At 46.1% G+C, this 6,074-nt stretch overlaps 1 non-coding gene across 1 annotated transcript; it reads left to right on the forward strand.

Annotated features, from left to right (window-relative positions):
- Positions 1-1,935: 1,935 nt before the first annotated feature.
- Trnat-ugu lies at positions 1,936-2,010 on the forward strand. Its single transcript has one exon. It is a non-coding gene; the product is annotated as a tRNA-Thr (tRNA).
- Positions 2,011-6,074: the final 4,064 nt, after the last annotated feature.

Consider the following 6,074-nt stretch of genomic DNA (forward strand, 5'->3'; position numbering starts at 1 on the left):
GTCGCATAGTGCTCAGAGCCACTTGAACCATTTTTTGAAAATATAGACCTCTTATGTGACCAAGATTTCTCCGTCGGCGATAAGCCGTAAAAAACAAAGAATTTTGTGCGGCACTTTATACCAGTTTTTTATTTGAAAAATCCACATTGACACGGGAGTTCACTAATGTTATTGCTCTCCTTTAACCTCGCATGAAAGGCAACGTTACGCTTGTCTTTCCCTCGGTGGGTAGAGCTCTGAACGAATTTTCATTGCGCTCTTCCATGCATTAAACGTTTTTTAAATCTTTTATGTCTTATCGAAAATATAGTGAGGACCATCGAGCTGAGGACAATACAAAATCTTGTTGTTGAAATCAATCTCTCGCTGAAACTGGTCTGAGAAAAAGCGGAAAATTAGAGCATGATTACCCAAGAGAAACGAGAAAGGAGATGGAAGAACAGAGTAAAGAGTGCCTTGGAAAGAGGTTATAAGAATGGAAATCAGCACAAATAATCATAATAATTTCGTGTGGATGAATGGCCGAGTGTAAGTCTTTTAGTTGGGCACCCTTGGGTGTCCCTAATCTTTCCCAATTATCCAACCAGCGAAAGGTCACCTACACTCTAACGTGGAATCCGAAACACTTGCCGTTCCTGGCGACTGTTGACATCATTAAGAGTTGAAGGCTCGATTAAAAGCAGACAGAAAATTTCCATCTTCCGACTGGGAATCGATCACACGAACTCTCGGTTCCAGGGCACGCGTTGTACCGCTAGACGGCCAGGTCCGACACTAACAACACCAAAACAAAGGCGTAGGGTACAGTAAAATTAAGTCACGTGGTGCTGAGGAGATTAGATTACGAAATTAGACACTGAAGGCAGTAGGCGAGTTTTGCTATTTGGACAGCAAGTGATGATTGTTGAATAGAGAGTATATAAAGTGCAAAAATGGCAATAGCAAGAATACCGTCTCTGAAGAAAAGAAATACACACCTCAACAAAAGTTTGGAATATCATGGAGTTTACTTCAATGACTTATTATAGTACAACCATTGGGATTTGTACGATGGCTTATTAACAAAAAAACATAATTCCTTTTGAAAACAAGAGCGATTTTGGTTAGTTACAAAAAATTATTGCAGAACGAAGCAGGCTCTCTCCTAACTGCATATCTTAAAAACAGTGAAAATATTGTCTCATGATGACGATTATCACTCTTTAGCAGTGAGTATCTCCCCGCACACGAATTACTGCATTCTGCAATGTTGATGTGCAATAGTCCAGGTCCTTCGACTGCGTCGGTTCCGTTGGTTCAGTGAAAAACTTCGCCAAGGTCTTCTGAAATGAAGACCACCCTGATGCAATCTTCTACGCACTGTTTGGTCTAAGATACGAATCGCTGTTGCCCGAGAGAAGTCATTTCTGATACTTCTGGCAGCTGGATGTTGGGCGCCTGCGAGCCGACAGTTGGGGAAAACAATCCTGCATTGGTGTTGACATACGAGAACGACCACTGCGATTTCTATCGTTCACATTTCCCAACTCTCTGTACTTTCACTACATCTCAGACACGCCACTTTGAGTGACATGCGACCGATCGGCAACATCTTGCTATGTATGACATGCTGAAAGTAAAGCCACTATCCTGACTCTACCACAAGTGTTGTATGTCTCTACGTTGCATGTGTACTGAAGTGCTGAACACAAACAGAATGAAGCTGTTGTTGATACACCATATCCATATAAGTATACAGTTCTGGCAATACCGGCCATGACCTTCTTCTTCTGCGCGGATGCACACATATTCCGCGAACTCTTACGGAACTTGGTAAGAATGTCTTCCACGAGTAATGAGTGTATTGGGGTGGGACACTACGAACGTAGTGTGTGGAGATACAAGGTGGGCGGGAGGCGTGCGCGAGATAGTCTCTGCAGTCGCGCTATCCTGTGTGCCCTCGGTGGCTCAGATGGATAGAGCGTCTGCCATGTAAGCAGGAGATCCCGGGTTCGAGTCCCGGTCGGGGCACACATTTTCACCTATTCCCGTTGATATATATCAACGCCCGTCGGCAGTGACGGTATTAATATAATTCTAATTTCATTCTAGGCGGCTGCATGTCATAAATGGTGTCTGGTCTTTCGGACATGTCCGAAACAACAGACACCATATCCATATAAGAAGTGGTAATATTCGGCTACTTGGAGATCATTTGCAGTCATTCATGGAGTTCATGTTCCCAAAAAACGAAGGCATTTTTATGGATGATATTGCCCCATGCCACCATGTAATAGTTGTTCGTGATTGGTTTGAAGAACATTCGGGATGATTCGAGAGAATGATTTGTCCACCCAGATGGCCCGACATAAATCCCATTGAACATTTATGGGACTTAATCGAGAGGGCAGTTCGTGCACAAAATTCTGCACTGGCAACACCTTTCGCAATAATGGACCGCTATAGAGGCAGCATTGCTCACTTTTTCCGCAGGGAGCTTGCAACGACTTGTTGAGCCCATGCCACGTCGAGCTGGTACACTACGCCGGGCAAAAGGAGGTCCGACACTACATTACGAGGTATTCCATGACCCTCCTTGCCTCAGTGGAAAGAGCTGAAGAGGCTTGTACAGGACAGACTAGCGCCGAGAACGGTAACAAATTAGTCTTTGGACGAAGACCACCACAACCAGGTGGAATCTTAGACAGGTTGCCAGTGTGTCATCAAAAGATCATAATCTTTGTCCGTTAACAATAACTTTTAAAACGGGAAGCACTTCTCACAAAGAACCTAGGCGTGGCGCGGATATGGTAGTTTTCGGTCCGACGCAACACACGTGGCAGTTGAGAGCACTGGCACCGCCGTGACGCGGCCGCGTGCAACGCGACACCGGGCGCACGTGCGCTCGCGACCCATTATCTGCTCTGCTGAGCCCTCCAATTAACGGTGCCTGCTTCTTGTCTGAGCGGGTATATCTGTTACAGAAGGCAACACGGCCGCGCGATGCGACTCTAGGTCAGCGACCCCGTTGGCACCCATCGTGTTCGGTTACGGGTGCTCCGATACGTCTGGCTAGGACGATCGTTTCTAGTCGCTGGCTCGTGGTGCGAGCTGGCAAGGAATCACACCATCCACCGTGTTCTCGTTCTTTCTTCCCTTACTCGTCACCCAAACGCAAATGTGGAGCGTCTATGAAAGACTGGAAACTGGAGACTGCAACAGGTAGTGGCAAGAATCTGGTTAATGCGATCATTTCCATCATCGTCATCATCAACACGATCATCGTTTTCCAGACCCAGTTCCTCAGGTGTGGTGTGCAAGCGCTCGCTATCTCCTTCTGTTTTCATACACTTTCTGTTCCAGGACAAGTTCCCACTATGTCCATTCTTTTCCACATCTGACCTTACAGTACCTATCCAGCGTTTTCCTGGCCTTCCCCGTAGTCTTCTTCCTACGAGCTTCTGATTGAAATACTTTCTGCAAGGTCTTTCGCCCTTTATTCTTATTATTATGTGCCCATACCACTGTAGCCTGCGTTTCTTTATGACACTGGTAACTGGAACCTAAATTCCAGCTACTTTTCTATTCGTCTCATTCCTGATTTTGTCCTTTCTAGTTGTTAATATATAGTTCTAAATAATCTCATTTCTGTTGCGTGAATTCTGCGGAGATCTTTGTGTAGTAGGATACATATTGCCAAGCGATATGCAAGGACTGGTACGAAATAGGTGTGGTACATGGTCGCTTTTGCTTTTCGTGGCATTTTATCGTCCCAGAGAAGATTTCTGATTTGATCATTATGGCTTTTGATATTGATCTACTACGGGGCGGATACACCTAAAATAGAGCATGTCCACACGTTGATCTTGTAGAGTGTACAAGCTGATGTTTTAATCACTCTATATTTGCTGTACGATGTCGAATAAGTGTTGGACGTTTGACAACATAGTAATTTCGATTTTTTGTTTCTTTTTTCAGTGTCAACATTTTGTTCATATAGGAGCAGTAGCCATTTTTTAAAATATTTAATGAGTCGTTTGTTAACAAATCTGTCTGAGTTGCGGGGGCTGCCCCCAAGGCGGTCGGCGTCGCCGCCGATGCCGTTGGGGAGACGGTTGTCTTCTTGGCACCCACCCCCTGCGGCGCTGCTCAGCTTTATGACGGCTTGAACGTTGTTGGGGACACTTTCAATGAGATATCAGAATGTCCGTGGAGGAATTGTAGACCATTCTTGCTCAAGAGCCTAGACAAGGGGTATCTGTAGCGAGTTTGCAGGAACGTTCGTGGGGGTTCGAACCCCTCTGCTGCTCGGAGGCCTTGGGCAAGGACTGCACGCAGCTGCCTCAAGGCCTCTTCCTTATCTGCCGCCATGACGGCTTTGAGGGCTGCTGCGGCCTCCTCCACGGCGGTGCTGATGTTGACGCCGCTGCTGTTCTCAGGGGCGCGGGCTGCATCCGCAACGTCCGCCTCCGGGCGGCCGTCCCCGCTCTTGGCGGGGGCAGCTGCCCCTGCGCTGTCCCTCATCTGAGCCTGGCTTGTCTGCGCCCGTCGTCTCTTCCGCTGCGTCGGCGCGGCCGCCTCGCAGCGGCTGTTGTCCATACAAATGAAGGATGGCCGAATGCACCCCCGAAAAGACGCACATGCTAAAGAAGTACTTCATCACAATAACGCTGAGCGGTGAGTGTACCACGTTCAAAGCTTTTGGGGTCAGTACGCCCTTGCAACATTATGCCTAGGCCACATCATAGCACCTGGGACATTAAAATTTTTGATAACGTTCGGCAGTGCCCCAGGGTGTTTTACATGCCCTCATGTGGCGACAAATGGGAACACGACGAAGGGCGCAATCTAAGTTATGCTACGCTACCTTTCCTTTTTTTTCTCTTCCCCAAAGTCGGCTTACACAAAACTAATGCATTTAAATTTACACAAAAAACTTACATTAAGCTAGTTAACACCGGTGTACCCAGCAAAAAATACTGACACGATTCACTTATTTGCAGAAGAACGTGAAAACCGTAAACGAAACTAAATACTGTGTATAAAACAGGCACTTCCGCTCGGCTCCTGGAGAGCCGCTGCGCTGACTTTCCACATGGATTCCTCTAGACGTTTCTTTTGAACTTTAAGTCTACTCTTCATCGTTACTAAATAGAGGTCCGAGTCTATTTCTGCCCCTGGGTACACCTTACGGGCCACTAACTGATTTCGGGATCTGTATCTCACCATGCTGTAATCCATCTGGTGCCTTTCTATTTATCTATGTATTCACCAAGTATATCTCCTCATCTTGCGATTTTTCAACAGTGTAGTCGCTATCATTACCTGAAATCTATTGTAGAACACAGAATTTTTCGTCTCTCATTCCTCACTCTCCGGTAACTGTTCTTCTCCTCCTTCCACAACTACAGCGTTCCAGTCACCCATGATTAGATTTTCTCCCCTTAACATACTCAAGTACTCGTTCGGTATCTTCATCTTCTCTTTGTGACGTCAGCGCTTTTGAATCGTAGCAGCACTATAACAGAATTTAGGCAAAAGTAGCTACTGTCCTAGTTCGCTTGGGTTCACAAATCCAAATAAGTTGTGGCTGGCATCGTCTTGATCACTCCAGTCGCATAACAGGATGAGAGCCATCCATCCTTTGTGAGGAGATACTTCAAGTATCCGTGTTTGAACGTGAGACACGCATCGTTTGATCTTCTTTAACATTGACACTTCTCCTTTCAGGTTGCCAGATCTGAATTTATTGTTGCCTAATATGAATTTTCTGTCTTCCACGCTTCTCTGCTTATTAATTTTAATTCCTTCAGAGGCTTGTGGCTGACAGTCAGATGTGTTCCATTACTGCATTATAAATGGTTGTTTACGATGCATTGAACTTTTAACAAGTTCAAAAATGGGTCTGAGCACTATGGTACTTAACTTCTAAGGTCATCAGTCCCCTAGAACTTAGAGCTACTTGAACCTAACGAACCTATGGACAGCACACACGTCCATGTCCTAGGCACGATTCGAACCTGCAACCGTAGCGGTCGCGCGGTTCCAGACTGTAGCGCCTAGAACCGCTCGGCCACTCCGGCCGGCTTTTAACA

The sequence above is a fragment of the Schistocerca piceifrons genome, chromosome 2 (genome assembly GCF_021461385.2).
Source record: "Schistocerca piceifrons isolate TAMUIC-IGC-003096 chromosome 2, iqSchPice1.1, whole genome shotgun sequence".
NCBI lineage: Eukaryota > Metazoa > Arthropoda > Insecta > Orthoptera > Acrididae > Schistocerca > Schistocerca piceifrons.